We start from the raw sequence: 22,557 nt of genomic DNA on the forward strand, positions 1-22,557 counted from the left end.
GGTAACGTGTGGGCAGGGCTCTCTGACATCATTTCTAAAATGGATTTTGGACATAAGGTTGCTTCCAACGTATCGAAGTGGTTTAGGGTATCACAAGGTCGGTCCCGCACGTCTATAGCCATTCCTTACTTGTTTATTACTACCTTCGGTTTTGTAGTGGGACACGTACACTCTATGTCGAAGTTACTCATTACATGGGAATTTTCTCCTTTATTTTGCAGTTAATTGTTAATTGTCATTCCCTATGTTACACCTCGAAGCATACATTTAGACCCACAAAGTTAATGTTATTTAGTTGTATTTTAAGTCCGCAGGACTTTTGGTATTGAAAATGAGTTTTATAGGTCCACGTTTTGTACCGACCCCTTATAACTGTACCTACAGTTATTCTTTTTTTTTTGGTTTTGTTTTTGTCACAATTTGTGTGGAGTATGTGTTTCCAGTATATAGGAAACACTGTCGCAGAGAACTGTACTATACATATATAGCATCACAGTTTTCACCAGAATTGTTTAAAATTTGGTATTTAGAGTTCGTAATGGGCCATGTAGGTCCATGTTTTGGTATAGCCTCCATATAACGGTACCTGCCGATATTCGGTATTTTGATTTTTGCGATAATATTCACCGGATTTCTTTCATATTTGGTATTTCAAGTTCGTAAAGGATGCTACAGCCTATGACAGAAAATTTTTTGTGCAGATCAACGTCTTCGTATATTCCTAATATAACGGTACCTCCCGATATTCGGAATTGTTTCAAATTTGGTATTTGAAGTTCGTAATAGATACTACAGCCTAAGAAAAAAATTGTCTGTACTGGTTCACGTCTTCGTATAGCCCCCATATAACTATACCTCCCGATATTCGGTACTTTGTTGATTTTAGTGACATTATTAACCGGAGTTCTTTAAAATTTGGTATTTAATGTTCGTAGTGCCTATGACAGAAAATTTTATGTACAGATCCACGTCTTCGTATATCCCTAATATAACGGTACCTCCCGATATTCGGTATTTTGTTGATTTTAGCGACATTATTCACCGGAATTGTTTCAAATTTGGTATTTGAAGTTCATAAGGGATACTACAACCTAAGAGAGAGAATTGTGTGTGCAGGTCCACGTCTCCGTATAGCCCCCCATATAACGGTACCTCCACATATTTTGATGATTTTAGCTACATTATTCACCGCATTTGATTATTGTAATGGCTTATGACAAAAGTTACCTATGCAGGTCCATGTCGTCGTATAGACCATAATGTAACAGCTACATTCGGTTTTTCTAAGATATTACCAGAATTTTTAACGGATTTTATTGTTTTTGAGAATTGCCAAATTCGTTCCAAATGGTGGAGGGTACTTATAGCTTTTTTACTTGTTTATATCTTCTACTCTACTGAGAGAGTAAATCCGTTCGTAACAGCTCGAAATAATTGTTTAAGACCCCACAATTAGCACATTGTTGTGATCAGCATTAAATCGATGTCCATCTGCCAGTCTGTGGAAATTACTTTAGCTTCCGAACGGAAGGTCGATAAAAATGTTGGCTTAAGAAGAGGGTCATGTGGTTTCATGTTTTGGTACAGCCTTCTGTACGAGGGTATTTTTGGGGGTTAAGCTATAATTTCAACCAAATTCGTATGCTTTTAGAAAGTTACTGAGTGTTTGGAGGGCGTTTTGTCGAAACCACAGTAAATTTTCGACCAAATTTGTGCATCAATTTAAAGTTTCGATGTGTTAATGGATTCTATTTAATTCCAAGACACTGTGTTCGAAGCATAATTATAGCTTTGATGTAAGAGAAAACGACATCTTTGCAATCCGCTTTCAAAATAATTTAAACATTTATAGGCGACCAATCGGTGTTGGAAAATGAGCCCAAGGCAAAGGTTCCATTTTTACAGTATCTTGATTCTTTTCGCATCGCCGTAAAGTAGAGATTATAAGCGGAACAGTTGAGAGTATATTCGTTACATAAGTACCAAGTTGTTTTAGTAGAATTCGTCCAAGCCCAAATAAACCTTCAAGTTTTTCTTTTAAATGTAAAATAACACAACATTACAAAGTTTTTTTAATTATACAAAGAACCGTATTAACCTTGTGCATTGCTTGCTACAACATTCACATTTTACTCAAAAAGTGTTGTGAAAAGTTGTAAGTTTTGTGTTTTTGCATTGTTGATTATTTTCCAACTTTATCTATCTTCACTCTGTCAAATATAACCACAATCTAATTGCAACGGAAATGTAAAATAGCAAAGAAAACTCACGTAACCCGAATTACAATTTTCAATGGGAAATTGTTGCTTCATTACTTAGAAGCTTAAAATGTTGTGTTACTTATTTTGTAGTTTAGTTCCAATGAATTTGAAAACCGGATGGATATAAGATAAGAACTAAGCCAAAAGTAGCAGTGAACGGAAACAGTAGATGTGGCCATTATCAAATAGTTGAATATGTAAACGTGAGATGAAGAAGAACAAGTAAAAAAGCTGCTATGTTCGGCCGGGCCGAACTTTTAATACCCTCCACAATTTTGAAAGAAAAATGCCCAAACAATTCCCTCGAAAAATACCGCATAAAGGATGTCCCCATTACGATTGGAAATTTGAAACAATTCCTGTAAAAAATGTACCAAAAATACCGAATAAACGGAGATGCCATTATATGCGGGCTATATGAAAACGTGAACCTACATAGACAATTTTCCGTCATAGACTGTAGTACCTATTACGAACTTTAAATACGAATTTTGAAACAATTCCGATCAAAAATATCGCTAAAATCATCAGAATACAAAATATCGCGAGGTACCATTTTATGGGGGATATACGATATCGTGGACCCATATGAAAAATTCCATTGGAAAATGTGGCTTAAATGATCGAAATGTCGAATAATGGGGTAGCGTTATATGGGGGCTATACGATATCGTAGACCGAACTTGGCTTGCCTTCAGACATAAGACTGATCGGTGCAAAATGTTAGCTTCCTATCTTAATTCGTTTTTATTCCAGCGTTATTACAACAGACGGAATGACAGACAGACGGATGGACAGGGCTAAATCTTCATACGTAGACTTTGTAAGGTCTGAAATTATTATTTCAATGAGTTACAAACGGAATGACGAACTTAATATACCCTCCATAGGGCTGAGTGTTAAAAAAAAAAAACAGAAATATGTAAATGTATGTAACAAGAGCAAAGGGTCTTGGTTTATTTTGTTTACGAAGGTTATCCCATATAGCTGTTAAACTCAATTGAATATATATTGTTTTCTAAGAGCAGGTTTAAGACGTTTTGAGGCATCGACTTTTTTAAATATGTGATGTAATTAGAACTTTTGCATATTATAAACAAGCATTTTTTTGGGATTTTTAATTTTAAGGCCAAAAAACATAACATTATAATAAATTCTGTGCAAACTAAAATTATTAATTATTAATCATTAGAATTATAAAACTAAAAAAAAATAAATAAGAGTTTGGCCTTCAACTACAACAACAAGAAACCAGTAAGGAAAGCTCAAAAGTCGGGCGGGGCCGACTATATGATACCCTACACCACTATGCATATTTAGTAGAGCTCTCGTAAAAAGGTTTATACAGAGCATTTCAGAGCTCTATGAGATATTTGGTACAAAATCAAAATCTATCTAATTCTATCGTGCATTTTACGAACTATAGCTATATCTGAACCGATTTTCACCAAGTTTGATGTATTTGATTCTAGGCTGAATTCGGTCAGATTTGCCAAAACCCAGGACATTTGGGCTGATATTGGACATTTGGTGCGCAATCAACACGAAATTGGATGAAGATATATATATATCCAAATCTGAACCGATATTTGTAAAACTGAAAAAGAAGATATTTCTTGGCTGCATCTGATGCCAAATATTATTCTTGTATCGTACATTTTTCGAATTTGAGGGACTTAAAGTACAAATCGGATGAAAGGTATATATAGGAGCTATAGCTGTATCCGACCGATTTTCACTAAATTTGATGTACCAATATTAGCCATTTGCTGCACATTTAATCCGAAATCGGATGAAGATATATTTGGGAGCTATAGCTATATCTGAAACGACTTTTACTAAAATTGGTGTCCTTGCTTCTAGGCTGAATTTGTCCAGATATGCCAAAATTCATGCCATTTCGGTTTATATTGGCGATTTGTTGCACAATTAACTCGAAATCGAATTAAGATACATATGGGTGCTATATCCAAATCTGAACAGATTTTGAAAAATTAAAAGCGACTACTTTTGGGCTTTATCTGATATCTGGTACCAAATATCATTCCTGTGAAGAGTATGCTATATCCAAATCTGAACAGATATTTATAAAATCAAAATCGACTATTTTTGGGCTTTATCTGATATCTGGTACCAAATATCATTCCTGTGAAGAGTATATTACGAATGTAAGGGACTTAAAGAGCAAATCGGATGAAACATATATATGGAGCTAGAGATATATCTGAACCGATTTTTACTAAAATGTGTGCGCTTGCAATTTTTCGGTTTCGGTCGGATTTGCCAAAATTCATGCCATTTGGGCTGATATTGGCCATTTGATGCACAATTAACACGAAATCGGATGAAGATATATATGGGAGGCATATCCAAATCGGAACAGATTTTAATAAAATTAAAATCAACTATTTTTGGGCTTTATCTGATAACTGGTACCAAATATCATTTCTGTGGAGTGCATATTACGAATGTGAGGGATTTAAAGACGAAATCGGATGAAACATATATATGGGAGCTATAGCTATATCTGAACCAATTTTTACTAAAATTGGTGTACTTGCTTCTAAGCTGGTTTCGGTCGGATTTGCCAAAATTGATGCTATTACGGCCATTTGGTGATCAATAACCCGAAATCGGATGAAGATATATATGGGAGCTATATCCAAATCTGAACCGATTTCGATAAAATTTAAAACAGCTATTCCTGTGCTCCATCTAATACCTGGTACCAAATATCACGGTTGTGGAGTGAACATTACGAATGTAAGGGACTAAAACACTAAATCGGATGAAACATATATATGGTTGCAATATCTATATCTGAACCGATTTTCACTAAATTTGATGTACTTGCTTCTAGGCTGAATTTGGTCCGATGTACTAAAATTCAGTCCATTTGGAACCGATTTTCTCCAAATTTGTTGTATTTACTTTAAGGCTAATCTCGGTCACATGTGCCAAAATTCGGGCCATTTGGGCTGATATTGGCCATTTGGTGGTCAATTAACCCGAAATCGGATGAAAATATATATAGGAGCCATATCCAAATCTGAACCGATTTCGATAAAATTTAAAACAGCTATTTCTGTGCTCCATCTAATACCTGGTACCAAATATCACGGTTGTGGAGTGCATAGTAGGAATGTGAGGGACTTAAAGATCAAATCGGATGAAAGATATATATGGGAGCTATAGCTATATCTGAACCGATTTTCTCCAAATTTGATATACTTGCTTCAAGGCCGAACCCGGTTGGGTGTGCCAAAATTCAGGTAATTTGGACTGATAGTGGACATTGCTCATTTAACCCGAAATCGGATGAAGATATATATGGGAGCTATATCTAAATTTGATCCGATTCTCACCAATTTCAATAGGGTTCGTCCTTGGGCTAAAAAAATATTGTTTGGAAAATTTCATCTCAATCAGATAATAAATGCGACCTGCATTTTGTTCACAAGAATACATGGACAGACGGACGGACGGACGGACGGACAGACGGACGGACGGACATGCATAAATCGACTCAGAAAGTGATTCTATGAAGGTTCTCAAAAGTAACTATGGGTCTATCTCGTTTCCTTCTCCATGTTACAAACAAATGCACAAAGACATAATACCCTTACCGCTATGTGGTGCAGGGTATAAAAAGCAAAGTAAAAAAGTCCCAGATATCAGTAACACTTCAAGCATTTGTGGCATCGGTGAATAATGTAGCTAAAATTATCAATATAGTACCTCCCTATATTGATAATTTTAGCTACATTATTCATGGGGGCTAATGTGGAGCTGCACAGACAATTTTCTGCCTTAGGCTGCAGTATCCAATACGAACTACAAATACCGAATTTCAAACAATTTCGATGAATAATGTCGCTACATGGACATTGCTCATTTTCAATACCAAAAGTCCTGCAATACAATTTTATCAACCTACTTAATTTCGTTCGGAAGCTAGATTGGAGTTGGTACGTTGTTTTGTAAATAGCAGCTGGTACCTAAATTAATTTAAAAAAAACCTATTATTTCTTATAAGTCTTATTACGAAATAATAGGCACCAAACTATGGAAGCGATATCATATTTATCATACGATTTCCACTAAATTTGATGAAGTTTAGTGTGGGAGATAAAAATCAAGAGGTACGATTCTAAGTGTAGTTTAGCATTTTAGTATCTCCGAGCAGTATTGGGGGTACTTAACTTTGACTTAACTTGAGATTATTATGATGTTACGTATTTCATTTATCTTTTTTTTAAGAAAATAAAAATGTTCTGCCTTCTCAGCTTTAGTATTTGATAAATGATGTTTCGGGCAGAACAATTACATTTTTTAATTCATCAACAATGGACGATTTCTTCCTACATAGCAATTTAGATGGCAACGTTATGGACGTTATTAACAAGCCAATCAAACGAGTCAACTTCCTTATTAGATTACGAATTAGATTTATTTGTTTTGGCATTTTTGGAAGTTTAGATTTATTTTTTCATATTTTTTTTGTTGTTATTGTCGTAGTTATGATTGTAGGGTTGGTTATTCAATTTCCACAACGTTTACAGCAGCAACACAAGTTTCGTGTTTTTTTGTTTGACAAATTATGAAAGTTTTGTTTTGACAAGGTTGAGGTTCTGTTCTGTTGGGGCTGAGTTTATGTTTGAGAGGAAACCATGCTGTAGTTTTTTATTGCAGGTTGTATGGGGCGGGCGAAGTTGGAATACAGGAAAACAGAAAATGATTTATAATGTTTTGTCATAGCAAATCTATGATCATATATCAAACTTTTATTCGAACCCACAAATGCACAAAGAAACACATACAGACGCACACACACCCATTTTCTCCTTATGTATATGTATATCACATTCACAGGATTTTCGGCAGTACACTCTTCTTGTTTAGCATACAAATTTTGTGATTTGCCACATTTTCCAATAGAGACGTATCCAATAAATTCATTGTGATTTAGTCAATGGATTGTATCCATTTCTTGTCGATGCTGCTGGTTTGTTTTTGTTTTAATAAATAACTTGTATTCGTTTGGAATTTTAAAATATTCGTTGGATGTTTGAAAAATATGTTGCTCTTACTTTTTCATGCCACTTGAGTTTCCGTTTCAAAAGTTGCGCTTCAACTGTAGCCACGTTATTAGTTACACTATCTTAAATAGCCTTCTTAGGCACATCCGTATCCTTTTGGCTGAACAGCAGAGGGTTTCAGTTTTACATTGCCTCGAAATAGAAGCACTCGGACAATTTCTCTATAGAAAAGTTGTTATATTTGCTGGCTTCTGTTGACTTTAGAGTTGTCTTCTAAAGACATGTTGTTAGCGTCAATGTTTCGGATCGTTGCTTGCTTTTTAGTCTGTCAGCGTGCATTCATCAATATTTATGTACAGTGATGAAATGTATACCCTACAGAAAAGGTATGGACATTGGACTTATTACGTGTTATGGCAGTAATCTAAGTTGGAGATGGACCAATTTTGGGGTTAAATAACTGAAATGATTTTATTAAGGCGAAGTAAATAATGTCACGTTCAGTGTAAGATGAAGTTCCCGCTATATTCTATGATTTGATTTAAAATTATAAGACAAAACTCTTAACTTTAACAGTGTCGTTTTCCGAAAACTTTCCAATTTTAGACGCGCAAACATAACGAGGGAAACTCGGTGGAACATCGCTTAAAAACTCATATAATGTGTATGGGGCTTACAAAAGGCAAAGGTTTCTAAATCCATTTTCGGTTGCATCAAAGTCTTAGAAGTATAAAGATAGGTCAAGTCAGAGTCAAAATATTGACATCTCTCTTGTTATGATATCATAACAATATACACACCAATGTTAAGTGATTTGATGATCTTAAATGAGAGTCACTAATGGAGTGCAATATTTACATCAAAGTATTTTTGAAAATTCGTGCAAAATGGGTAGAAAAGTACCAAAATGGTACTTAACTTCTAAAATGGTAACATTTGGCATAAAAATCAAGGTTGAAAAGTAAGGTTGATATATAATCGTGGTTTTGGAATTGAGTACTAGGTGTGCAAATTGGTGCTTAAATGGTGCTAAATTTGAAACAGTTTGGTTTAAGGTGAACGGATGTAGCTGGAATTTTGAACTTTTGTATTGGGGACCCTGCTGTAGGATTGTGATGAAGAGGTAGTTTTAAAAATGTGTTCTATAAGTGTACGAAAAATGCTTGGTACTTGATACTATATTTTGTACAATTTGGTATTGGGTAAACATATAGAGCTTGAAGTCTGAAATTTGGTACTAGGGTCGCAGTTCATGTGTAGCCTGGACATATGGAGGTGATTTCGAAAATGCATATTGTAATTGTACGAAAAGTACTACATGGTACTACTTTGGTACCATGGGTGTTGGGTTAAAGATGCAGTTCTGGAATTTGATATTTAGATTATTGGTTGTATCTTCGTTTAATGTTTGACGGTGTTTTGGAAATACGTCCTATATCTGTACGAAAAGTACTAATGGTATTAAAGTTGGTATTGGGAGAAAGGATAAGGCTGGAGTTCTCAAATTTGATATTGAGGTCTCTGTTTGTATTTGGAATTGAGATATGGAGGTGGTTTTGTAAATGAGTACTTAAAGTACTACATGTTACCAAAATTTGCTATTGAGTGAATGTATGGAACTGGAGTCCCCAAATTTGATATTAAGGTATCTGTTGGTAACTGGTGTTGAGATTTGCTGGTGGTTTCGGAAATGTGTACCATAATTTTTCGAAAAGTACTAAATGGTACTATATTTGGATCACTGTTGGAGTCTAGGATGGATGTATGTTGTTTTGGATATGTGTATTATTTGGCATTGGACGAAGGGATAGAGATGCAATTCTGAAATTTGATATTGAGGTCACTGTTGGTTTCTAGATTTTACATATGGAGACGTTTAAATAGTTTTAACAAAAATATTAAATCCATTGAGCAATTGTTTTACTTGTATCCTCCTCGCTAAACTTCAAAATGAAAGATTTGAATACTTCTTGTTGTAGAGGGTAAACATTTGCATATTATTCTTTCCGAAAAAAGAAAAACTTGAATAAGATAAAAAAAACCTTGAAAGTCTGTAAATGTAGTACGATGTATGAAGTTTTGATTAAAAATCTTTGTCAAACTGAATAAATTGTTTATTTTGAGTAAATAAAAGGCCTAACACGAACTGTTGGAACTAATTAGTATGTAAATTAGTATAAGTAGAATATAATGGCATAAGATTAGTTTTTAAATTTAGTATGTAAGAAACAAAAATCATAAAAATGTTAGGGTCCCTTTTTAATACATCTTTTTTAGGGGAATTCATTAATGTTAATTTATTTACATTAAAGTTATTGAATTAATTTTGAGTAACATTAAATCTGTGACCCCCCTTACCGTATTATTTAGATAAACTTAGAAAAATAAGACTTTATGCTAAGTATTTTTAAGCTATAGACTTAAGAAATATTGTTAGACAATAAGTTATTAAATAACTATGTGTAGAGATCAGATGGAAAAAATAAACTTGAAACTTGTTGGAACTAATGTACTATTCGCTGACTGAGTAGCGGCCATTTAATAGTACACCTAAGTCTGTTTTTACACGGTCTTTTTGTACACGGTTTTGATATAACACGGTTTGAAAATTGAATATTTTTAATTTTTTTACACGATTTTATTCCATTTAGCACGATTTGAAATTTTATGTATTTAATTTTTTTTTGTCAAATTTAATTTTTGCGAAGTATGTTCATATCACAAAAAAGTATTTATGAAAGAAAAAAGTCTGAAACTATCGATAGTATCAATAGTTTGCGAACACTAGCTTAAAGATTTAAGTGAATTCCCCTTTAGCGCGTACAAACATTTTTTACTGGTCAAAGCAAATGTGAATAGCACAAGCATTATATATTTGATTTAATAAAATAGACATGAATTCTTGTTCTTAAAAATTCTTGTTTTTCACTAATTTTAATAGGTTTTAGAAATTAGGAACAAATCACCCATTAGGAACAAATCACCCATAAAATCAATGTCTTTTTTACACGGTTTTTTTTACACGGCTTCTTCTGGAACCAATCTACCGTGTAAAAACAGACTTAGGTGTATTGGATATAGTAGGATTTGGGCTCTATGCCGTCACAAATGCAATGCGAAAATGTTAGCTTCAGTTTGCTTTAAAGCCAAGGTTGATGCTTGTACAATAAAAAATGGTGTTAGTATCAGTTTAAAGAATTTTGTCTGCTTCCAACACGAGCCATTTAACCGACATATTTTCGATGTCAAAAATGAGTTTTGGAGGAGTTTCTCAGAGCTAACAAGTAGTGGAATGGTGGCTCAGAGTAGTATATCTTTGTGCATTCGTTTGAAACAATAAAAAGGAAATAGACCCATAGTTCCTTTTTGTGGTCTGCTTAGATTTATATTTGAGTAGATTTTTGCCCAATGCATTTATTGAAACAAAAAAACAAAACTCGTTTCATTTGTATTTACTCAAAACCCCATAATAAATTTATTTAGGTTACGGGTACACTGGTAACAAAGCGACCCCCCTGATCCTGGACGTACTTTTACCAAAAATATCCTGGTTTCTCTAGCGGTTAAGGTTCTTTCCCTTGTATGGATGGGAGAAAACCTCAGGATAGCAACCACACTGTATTGTAAAGTATTATGGAATCTGTGAATTTTGCTAAGGCTTGGCTGATGAACTTGTTCATGAAGAAAATCTTTCCTATACACGCTACGTTCATAGATAAAGAGCTAGTGAGAGATATGCACTTGCGTGAAACAGATGTGCGAATGCTAACTTAGGATAATTTTAGTCCACCGAATAGTTTTCTAACAATAAATAAATTGAGTTTTCTCCAAGAAATAAGGACCAACTTCTCTTCTATCATCGAAGGTTTAGAACAGTATACCTTAGCATTTCTTTTACTTATTCGGTAACGTCGTACCCTGCGTTAAATTGACAAGACATATTGTCTCGAATCAGAGTTGTATTTTACTTCCATGTGACCACTAAGTCCTATGCAGTCCCGTGCAGTCAAGCATTTTTCACAGATCGCAAATGATAATAATCTTTGGCAGTGCAAACAAATTTTGCAGATAATCGCAATCGAGAGGTAAACTATTCATTCTAAATTATTTTATAACTTGCTTCAACTGTCTGGATGCCTATTTCACACAGGCAAACTTATTCCTTTTGACGACGAATGATTTACATGAACTCAGTTATCTTTCTTTGCTTTCTGCTTTCTTTTTTACTTCAATTTTTGATTTCCCTTTATGGTGTGAACAAACCCAGTCAACGATCCATGTTCCAGGATTTGGAAACAATGGGTAGTAGTTTTTCAGTTTACCAAAACATGGCTTGTTGTAAAGCAGATCCGTGCTTCATTAACTAAGAAAAATATGCTAATGATGTAGAGTATAAAAATGTCGGTCTAACCACAAACACGTGCCTCTACCCATCCCACCTACAGATGCGTATTAAACATTCATACATACATATGTATATGTATGACAACCCACACACCTTAATGACTTTTACAGGTTATCATAAATGTGTTTGGGTTGATAATGTCGTTGTTGTAGTTGTTGTTGCCGCTGTATGGCAAACCATAAAATAATACCGTGGCTTTTCATTTCATAAGGGAAAATCGTCGACATTATAAAGTGGCTTTATGATTCCGGGTTTGAGGGCCCATTCAAATCTTTCTTTACCCACAAAATGGAAGTTTATGTTGGCAGTAGATTTTGTGTGCGAACGATGAACACAGTTTTCCTGAAAAGACTTTCCATGTGGTGGTATTTGTCAGTCTGTGGACATATTTCAGCTTTCAGCCAATCACTTGAGAGGCTATTGAATGACACGTTTGAATGCTGCTTCTATACATTATGACATTTTAAAGTAAATATTGTAAATCTTTTCAAACTTTTAGTTTAGCTTCCTCTCTATTCTGGTCTATTCATTTGCTGTTTCTTGTCATATTTTTTATGTCATTCTTTATGTGCCGCGGAAAACACGGAAAACATAAGCGAAAAGAATGACGATGAGTGGAAGTCATAGCAATGGAACTCTGTGTATATATGGCAAGCAAAGAGAGATTCATTGGAGGACTTTTGGTCTTTTAGTGACGATATGTAAGTATCTATGTGGGTGCATGTGTGCAATTTGGAATTCGTTAGCTTTAGGGATGCGGTATGAGAATCTAGGAAGTTTCCTGGGAATTAATAGCATTTTTAGGAATGTTTTCACTTCACTAAAGTGGGTTATATGGGGCCATACCAAAACGGGAACCTATATAGACAATTTTATACCACAAGAATTGTTATCCATTGCTTAAAATACCAAATTTGAAACAATTTCGTGGATAAATGTGACTAGGATTATTAAAATGCCGAATATTTCTCTCATTCTCTACGATCTCTACGACTTGGAATTTTATGCTGATTATGAATATATGTACATTATGGGGTCTGCGACAAATATGAAGAGATGTTACAAACGGAGTGACATAGTTAATTTACCCTCCTTTTTAAGGTGGGGGGAATAAAAATATACATATAAGCAGTATGCTCGGCCGGACCGAACCTTAAAAACTCTCCACCATTTTGGAACGAATTTAAAAATTAAAAAAAATTAAATCCGTTAAAAATTCTGTTAAAATTTTAAAAATACCGAATTTAGCCATTGTATTGGGGTCTATACTAAGACGTGGACCTGCATAGGCAACTTTTGTCATAAGCCATTACAATATTCAAATACGAAACTTGAAAAAAAAAATCCGCTGAATAACATAGCTAAAATCATCAAAATAACGAATATAGGGAGGCACAATTATATGGGGGCTATAGGAAGATCTGAGCCTGCTTAAGTAATTTTCTGTCACAGTTCCTATTAGGAATTTCAAATATGAAAATACGTGGACCTGCATAGCCAATTTTCCGTCACAGGCTTTTACAAACTATCATTGCCAAATTTGAAACAATTCCGGTGAACAATGTCCCTTAAATCATCAAAATACCGAATATAGGGAGGTACAGTTATATAGGGGCTATAGGAAGATCTGCATAAGCAATTTTCAGTCACAGGCTGTAGTACTCGTTGCGAAGTGCAAATACGAAATTTGAATCAATTCCGGTGAAAAGTTATATGGGGGCTATACCTAAACGTGGACCTACATAGCCCATTTCCAGTACCAGACGCAGACGAAACACACAATTCGTTCGGATGCTAGAGTGATTTCCACAGACGGACAGACAAATGGACGGTCATCGTTAAATCGACATAGAATTTTATGGTTATCAAAAATATATATACTTTGTTAATGTATATTTCGAGGAGTTACAAACGGAATCACAAACTTAATATACCCTCAATACTAGAGAGTATAAAAATTATATTCAAATATAAGATTAAAATAAAAAATTCCGGATTGAATTGTGTTTAATATAATATTGGCTGAAATGGGATTGTTAAGTTGCCGGGTAAGATGGGAAATCCCAAAGTCCTGCAAAGACGTGAAAAACAGGAAATCACAAGAATTTATGTGCAGCGATTAAGATGTGAAAAAAACATTGTGTTTGTGTGCGTGTGTCTTATTTCAACGTACATTCGCGCTTCTGTCGATTCCAGTCACATAAATAGTCTCATGTCAGCCATTATTGCAACATAATATAGGGTATCCGCTTACTTTCACAATAAATTATCACTCACTCACACACACACATACGGATGTCGTTGCAGTGAAAGCGATATTAAGAGCAGGAGAAATGCTTCGGAAGGAATTTATGAAGATCTTGAAGTGAATACCATACGATCAATGTAACGAAGTTGCTGATCGCTGGCAAATTCTATATTTCGTATTTCATTAAATCCTTTAACAATTGATGTGATAACTTAGCAAGTACTATTATTTCCTAAATATACCTAGCATTGTTTTTTATACCCTCCACCATAGAATGGAGGGTATATTTAGTTTGTCATTCCGTTTGTAACACCTCGAAATATACATTTTAGACCCCACAAAGTACATATATTCATGATCAGCATAAAATTCTACGTCGATTTAGCAATGTCCGTCCGTCTGTGGAAATCACTCTAGCTTCCGAACGAAATTAAGTAGGATGATAAAAATTTACTCAAATGTGTATTATGTCTGCAGGACTTTTGGTATTGAAAATGGACCATGTAGGTCCACGTCTTCGTATAGCCCCCATATAACGGTACCTCCCGATATTCGATATTTTGAGGATTTTAGCGACATTATTCACCGGAATTGTTTTAAATTTGATATTTAAAGTTCGTAATGGATACTACAGCATAAAACAGAAGATGGGCCATGTAGGTCCACGTCCCATACAATGGTACCACCTGATATTCGATATTTTTATGATTTTAGCGACACTATTTACCGGAATTGTTTCAAATTTGGTATTTGAAGTTCGTAATGAATACTACTGCCTATGACAGAAAATTGTCTGTGCAGGTCCACGTCTTCGGATAGCCCCCATATAACGGTACCAACCGATATTCGGTATTTTGATTATTTTAGCGACATTATTTACCGGAATTGTTTTAATTTTGGTATTAAAAATTCGTATTGGGTACTACAGCCTATGCCAGAAAATTGTCTGTGTAGTTCCACGTTTTATAATCCCCATGGTACCTCCCAATATTCGGTATTTTGATGATTTTAGCTACATTATAAACAGATTTTTTCAAGCTTCGCATTTGAATATTGTAATAGCTTGTGACAAAAGATGCCTATGCAAGTTCACGTTGTCGCTACATTCGATATTTTTAAGATTTTAACAGAATTTTTAAAGGATTTTATTATTTTGGAAATTGCCAAATTTGTGCCAAATGGTGGAGGGTATTCAAAGTTCGGCCCGGCTTACATTATTATTATTATTTTTGTTAAATTTAAGTACAATTTCTCTATGCTTAATAATTTCTATACCCTTATTATTATTATTATATAAAATATCTCCTATAAAAGATGTTAAAAAGATGTTTTATTGTTTATTATAATTCTAAGATTATAATCTTTTACTTATTTTGTACTATTATTTCTACTTAATGACAAATGTAAATTTTTCCTATAACTACTTAATTTAGAGACTAGCCAATTATTTACAAGGATGCTATACCGGATATTGCGTTCTTATCGTTCTTATCTAACTCTGGTATTCCAAAACGTAGATGATAGAAGAGTAGTTACACCATTAGGTAGATATGATCCTCTTCATTTATCTTTAGTAAACTTCCCGGTGGAATATAAGTGGGCGAGTTTGTGATACACATCTACGTCGTACACAAGGCTTTCTCTTACCAGCCAATTATAAGGCTCCAAATCACTTGCCGATTTCAGCTGATTTGGTTCAGTGGCTTTTAAAGCGGCTCGAAATGGTTTTTAAAGCGGCTTGAATTGTGGGTTTGGTGAGGTTCGGTTCGGTTCAGTGCTATTATATATAGTGAAATAACTGACTGATCTAGATTTTAAGCCCATACGAAACGGCTGAAGCTAGAATATTAATATTTTGGGCAAGCGGTATGAGCTAGCATTCTGGAATTGGAATGAAAGCCACTGACGGAGTGCAGGATAGATATACCAAATTATTTTTGTAATTTCGTAACTTAAAGGTTATGAAAAGTTCTAAAATGACATTTAATTACTAGTGTACCATTTGGTATTATGTGAACGAATAGATCTATAAACTTGAAATGAAAATCGAGCTTTGAAAGTAAGTTTAAAGCATGAAGGTTGTTTTGGAAATGAGTATTAAATATGAAAATTGTACTAAATGATGCTCATTTTGGTTTAGGGTGCACGGGTGAAACTGGAATTTTGAAATTTTGTATTCGGGTGGTAGGTTTGTAATAAAGAAGTGTTTTTGGGAATGTTTACTACAAGTGCACGAAAACTACTAAATAGTACATACTATATTTTGTACAATTTGGTATTGGCTGAACAGATAGGGCTTGAAATCTGAAGTTTTGAAGTAGCCTGAACATATGGAGGTGGTTTCGGAAATGTGTACAAAAAGTACTGAATGGTACTATATTTGGTATTGGTCGAAGGGACAACGGTAAAACTCCAAAATTTGATATTTAGATATTAGCGGGGATTTGGAAATACGTCCTATGTTTGCTCGAAAACTAGTAAAATACTAAATTTGCTATTTAGCAAAGGGATAGGGATAGAATCCCTAAATTTTATATTAAAGCCTCTGATGGTATCTGGATTTTAGATATGGAGGTGGTTTTGGAAATGTGTACAATAATTGTACCAAAAGATACTAAATTTGGTATTGGATTAAGGAATTGGCTGGAATTGTTTGAAAAGTGCTTACTGGTACTAAATTGAGTATTGAGTGAAGGGATAGAGCTGAAGTTCTGAAATTTAATATTGAGGCCATTGTTGGTTTCTAGGGTATACATATGGAGATATACTTTTGGACAATAAATTGGCAATGTCTGACAATATTCCCCTGAGTGACCTTCAAAATTAAAGATTTTGAAAGAGTCTTTCCGAAAAAGGAGAAACTTGAACAATATATAAAACCTTGAAAGTCTGAAAATTTGGTACGATATATGAGTACTAAATAGGCCCAATACAAATCTAACATTTCGGAACAAATCTTAAATGACGATATAGCGGTCACTTGCTCGTGTATATATATTCAGTTCCGCACACAAACTGCTTTAAAAAATTCAACAAATTAGCCGATATGGCGTAGTCTTGAAACAATTTCCGACATATTTTTTGTATTAATATATTTAATTCTATTATTTTAAATGTATGTTATATAAATAGTAAAAATTTGTTTACACTATGACAAAAAGTCATAATTTTAGCGGCACAACTTGTTAAACCGAACCATACCATGTTTTTACAATTAAATATGGGGTTTGGTTTGGTTCAACAGCTTTTTTAAACAATGGTTTGGTTCACGGTTTGATTCAATTACAGAAAAAGTGGCTCTGTTCAGCTCTGAACCGGTTCACATCCCCAGGGCCAGTTATCTAGGAATGTAGCTTTGTTTGGGAAACCAAGAATTCTACCCATTATAAAGTTGTCTATACGATTGAAGTCGTTGGAATCATGTTCTCCTCGAATTGGCCTTATATCCAAAGAGGATCTGAGAACTTTTTGAGGACGAATCCTTTTCATTTGATGGGAAGAAATCCAAAACCAAATAGGAACAGTATTCGCAATTAGGGACCTCATAAACTATTTGCTATCTAAACCTAAATTTCGGCCCTCTTCTTGAAGAAGGTACAATTTACGGCTTAGACTTTCATTAAGATGTAGTCAACGTGCTTAAAAAGTTCATAATTGCTATGCAAGATTACGTCCTGATATTTTATTCTGTCCGAATGTCGAATTCCTGCACTTTCTGAAGAAAGTTCCTCTTCAACTTTTATCCCAAAGCTTCTTTGCGCTAGGAAATTTGTCACGAGCTTACATATATTGTCAACTGCTTTGGTAAAATTTGAAGTAACCCCTAACCACCACCAAATCTTACGGTTATTAAGTGCCTTACTAACACGCGCCCCAAAGGTAATTAGAGCTTGTGATAACAACTTCCCAGGCAGGGGTCAATTATAAGTATATTATTGTGTATGTCTAGTTTCTTTTCCTGCAGGGATCGTCCAGCGACTTCTTTCTGGGAGAGTGAGATAGTTTTATTCTCTTTTGCAAGAGAACTCTGAAAAGTAAAACTTGAAAGCCATCAGCTGGTTTGTCAAAAAAAAAAAAAAAAAAAAAAAAACAATTTGCGCGTCATAAACAGAGATTAATCATACAGAAATTGAAAAAGAACCGAAAAACACATTTACACTTGCGATTTCAAAAAAAGGGAAGAAGAAGAGTTGCAAGCGATTGCTATAAGAATTTTTTTGAGCAAGAATTTGCAAACTCTCCATTCGTTCTCTTTTGCAAATATTTCGTGTTAATAAACGACTTTCAGTAACGATTTGCAACAATTGTCTCAAAGTTTACGGTAACCAGACAAATCTATTATCGAGTCTGTCGTCCTCACATACGAGAGAGAAAACTTAATGAATGAACGTACTAAAAAATTTAAAAAACAGAAAGCATTCTTTACGTGTTTATTCCTCTTTCGAGACGAGCTTAGTGATCTGAAATTTGCAGTGAAAGGAAAGCCAGATAGACACTATCACATACTCGCCACTATGCGACGCGTAGAGACATATCGAAATTGAATGGAACATATACACGTAAGAAACTTGCAACACTCGCCATTTCAAATGCTATTCTATATTAAATCAGATATGTCCAACTAAAGTTAAAATATATAGTCAGAAATGTAAATCGTGTTTTATTCGCATTAGTGTTATAACTTTCGAAAACATTTTAGAAGCTTCGAAAATTATAAGAAAGAAAAAAATCACCAAAAGCACTCAGTTCACAAAATGTAATTTCAGATAAATTTGTGAAATTTCTTTTTGTTTAGATCTCATATAAATGTATAATATTTAAATCCTATGTTTTAATTAATTATACTCAGAGTATCCTACGATCCACCCTAGTGAATTACTATGTACCACCATATACATAATATAGCAAATTGATATGATTCTCCATGACATATTTGCTACTGTGTGCGTGTGTAAACAAGTGTGAGTATGACACAATCTCTCGAGTAACTCTTCTGATGCTGACTGCGCCGTTGGTAGTTTAACATCCTGGACAGTTGTTTAAACAACAGGATATTGAACTTTATTGTGTGTTATTCTTCCGCATGGCATAATCGCTTAAGATGATAAAAAATGGTTTTAATTCTTCACAACAATAACAACGACAAGTCAAAAAAAAAACGGAAAAAAACAACAAACAGAAAAATAAACCGAACACATTTGCTATATCTGGCGTGGTGTGTACCCTGGTATCGAATAAAATCAGTAAACAAATATGACGACATCTTAATGTTTGGCTTTCTTTTTGTTTTGACTTTAAATGGAAATTTGTGTGTTTGTGTGTGTGTGCACTTCTTCCCTGCTCAATCTTTTTATACCCTCCACCATACTATGGAGGGTATATTAATTTTGTCATTCCGTTTGTAACTCCTCGAAATACTCATGTCAGACCCAACAAAGTATGTATATATTCTTGATCAGCGTAAAATTCTAAGACGATTTAGCCATGTCCATCTGTCTGTCCGTCTGTCTAATCACGCTATCTTTCGAATAAATTGAGATAGAAGGCTAAAATTTTGCACACATGTATATTTTGCCAGTAGGCAGGTTAAGTTCGTAAATGTAGGCCATGTAGGTCCAAGTTATTAAGTTAAGTTAAGATATTCGGTATTTTGATGATTTTAGCGACATTATTCACCGGAATTGTTTCAAATTTGGCATTTGAAGTTCGTAATGGATACTACAGCCTAAGACAGAAAATTATCTGTGCAGGTGCACGTAAATAATTGACGAAGAGAAAGAAAAATGAAAGAGTGTGTCTGTATAAAAATCATGAACGAATATTTCTTAAATAAACAAAATTGTAAGCGTATCAGCAATAAGCTTCCGTTATAGCATACTTTTGACGGTTCAAACCATTTTTGGGTCATGCAACAATGTTAAGATGGCAGGAAGGAATTAATTGGTTAAGACTTTAAAAATGCGTTTACATACAGATTTTGATTTGGGTTATCCGATCCAATCACAATTAAGTTGATAATGGAAAACATGGTTCTGCAGAGGAAATTTAACTGTACAGCAAATCCTGATAAATATTTATTCCGCCCTCAGAATAATTGAAGACGCAATTGCGGAATACGCGTCAGTTCAATGGACACCTTACCTCAGTAGAATCCAAGTAAACGATTGTATCTACGGAATTCACGCCATGCTATAAATTCAACTGAAGGGATGACCCTTAATGTTAGATTGCTTGTCTACAAACATATTATAAGGCCACCACTTGGCTTGTGATTCCTTCTTCACATCAAATGAGAAGGCTCCGTGTTTGGCAGAATTGAATTATTACGTCCTCTTTGAGCCTGAGGAGAACTCAGGGAGAAGATGGAACATGTCGCCTACCTGCCATCGTAAATCCGATATCAAAACGTTTGCAGATGTATTCTGTCATTTACTAAAGATTTTTGTAGAAATTATCCAGCGTTTTCTCTCTGTGGTGTCAAATATTAAAATAAGTAAAATGCTTTCGAATTTTTTTTTCACTTGAAACTTTCCACCCCTGGACTATTAACTTATCTCTTTAGCACCGATGTATAATGTATCGAAAAGTTTATTTTGTTATATCTCAGATATTTGGTGGTCTATTTTCGCGCAACTTATATTGTAATAAATGTTACTTCTTCAACCCGGATTTGGTACACGAAAGTAGGTATATCGCATTATGGTCGAAAACTCGAGCCCAGACAAATGCAGACTTGCCGCTTACACATGCAAGTAATAGTTCGAATCAATTAACAATCACATAAGTTTACTTGCAAACTCACTATCAGTGTAGCTGTCGAGAAATTTTCCAAGAGAGTAGTCAATAAAAGTGTCTTGCCAGTAATTTCAAAAAATTTCTTTGCATTTACACATGCAAGTGTCGGTTCGAAAACAACGAATTTTCGACTATAATACACATACACAACTTACTGTAAGTGACTTGCATGTGCAAATGCTGGGTATGAAAAATGCACATTGATTGATTACTGCCAAGGGAAATTTGAGTTTGAATTTAAAATTGTGTGAGCTTGTTGTTTTTTCGAACTCTCACCTCCATGTGTAAACGCACATATTCATTTATTGTTATAGTTGTGTGTCCCGTACCTCCGAAAGGGATAACATTATAAACGGATTTGAATCAATGTGCTATGCCGACGACGTTATAATACTTCTGAATGGGCATTGAATCCTAAAGTGATAAACTGGCTATTCTGTAGATTTTTTTAGGCCTCTTCTAGTATACGCAAAGGTGGTTACCTTGTTATTTAAGGATTACACTAACCAGAGATAATTCTTTATTTGACAAAGTGGATCTAAAAAATGTAGTTGCCTTGTGCTAGACACTAACAGGACAGTTTTCGCCAGCATCAGTTAATAGTTTCTGGGAAAGGTAAACTTCCAAATATTTATTAACTTAGGGAAAATACTTTAATCATATACAGGGTGAGATGAAAAAACTGCAACCAACTTCAGACTGCTGTCATTTCGAAGCCACTCGTCCGACAGCTGTTTAAATTATTGCAGTGACAGCTCATTATATTGTTTACAAGCGTAAAAGCATTTTAGTGAGAATTTTCCAGAAAAAAAGTTATTCGTGAATGAATTCATGCGGGATAGTGTGATTTCTTAATATTTGGCTGGAAAACCACAAGTGGCTATCGTTAGAGCACACCAGCATTTAAATGTGTATAAATCTCTTGTGTGTTGTACCATCGCTAGTTAGCCATGATACTGGTAGCGTAGCCCGACGTCAATGAAGTTGACGGAAGAAAACAGCAACATCAGCAGAAATGGTTCGAAAAATAAAGAAGCGACTTGATCGAAAACCCGCGTTCCAATGGCCGAATAATGGCTCGTGAGCTGAACATATTGCAATATTCCAATAGGCGAATATTGCAAAATGAGCTCGAGGTAAAGCCATTGAAATTCCAAAAAGTGCAAGAACTTACACCGCAACAGAAAGAATATTGACTTCGCTTGGGCGAAAGGGTTGAACTGCCGAATTTGATTTTCTCCGATGAGAAAACATTTTTGTCCAGCAATTTGTAAACAAACAAAACGATCGTGTTTACTTGCCAAAGAGGTCATCTGAAAATGTGAACTTTCGGTTGGCCACTAGAACACAAGCGCCGGCCATGGTGATGGTGTGGGCCGCCATAACAGCCGATGGTCGCTCTCCGCTCGTATTAATCGAACATGGCATCAGAATAAATGCCGAATATTATCGCGAAAATATTCTGGAGAGTGTATTATGTCAGGGTGCGCAAAACATTTTGGCCGCAGACCTTGGATTAAAAAAATTAAAAAAAAATGTAAAAAATATGGTGTTTGACTTTCTTGTAGTTTTTTTATCTCACTCTGTGTATGTCTAAGTTCAGCCCGATTTTCGGTATTTTGACAATTTTAGCCAAATTTTCCAAACAATTTATCTGCAATTTTTCATTTTAATTTGTGAGTAAAAAAAATTTTTCAACATATTTAGAGTGGTGCATTCTCAGAGAGGAACGTGCTTAGGATATCGTAAACTAGAGATTTTCCCCTGCAAATATCGATACCGATAAATACGAATAATTTTTTTAACTTC

General features: G+C 34.6%; 1 protein-coding gene across 1 annotated transcript in view; it reads right to left on the reverse strand.

The window, feature by feature from the left end:
- Positions 1 to 7,396, reverse strand: part of LOC101888015 (uncharacterized) — a 50,291-nt gene extending 42,895 nt beyond the window's left edge. Inside the window, exon 1 of the mRNA XM_020037264.2 lies at positions 7,352 to 7,396. The gene's annotated coding sequence lies outside the window, so the exon portion shown is untranslated. The remainder of the gene's footprint in view (positions 1 to 7,351) is intronic.
- Positions 7,397 to 22,557: the final 15,161 nt, after the last annotated feature.

This window comes from Musca domestica, unplaced genomic scaffold (assembly GCF_030504385.1).
Source record: "Musca domestica strain aabys unplaced genomic scaffold, Musca_domestica.polishedcontigs.V.1.1 5, whole genome shotgun sequence".
NCBI classification, from domain to species: domain Eukaryota; kingdom Metazoa; phylum Arthropoda; class Insecta; order Diptera; family Muscidae; genus Musca; species Musca domestica.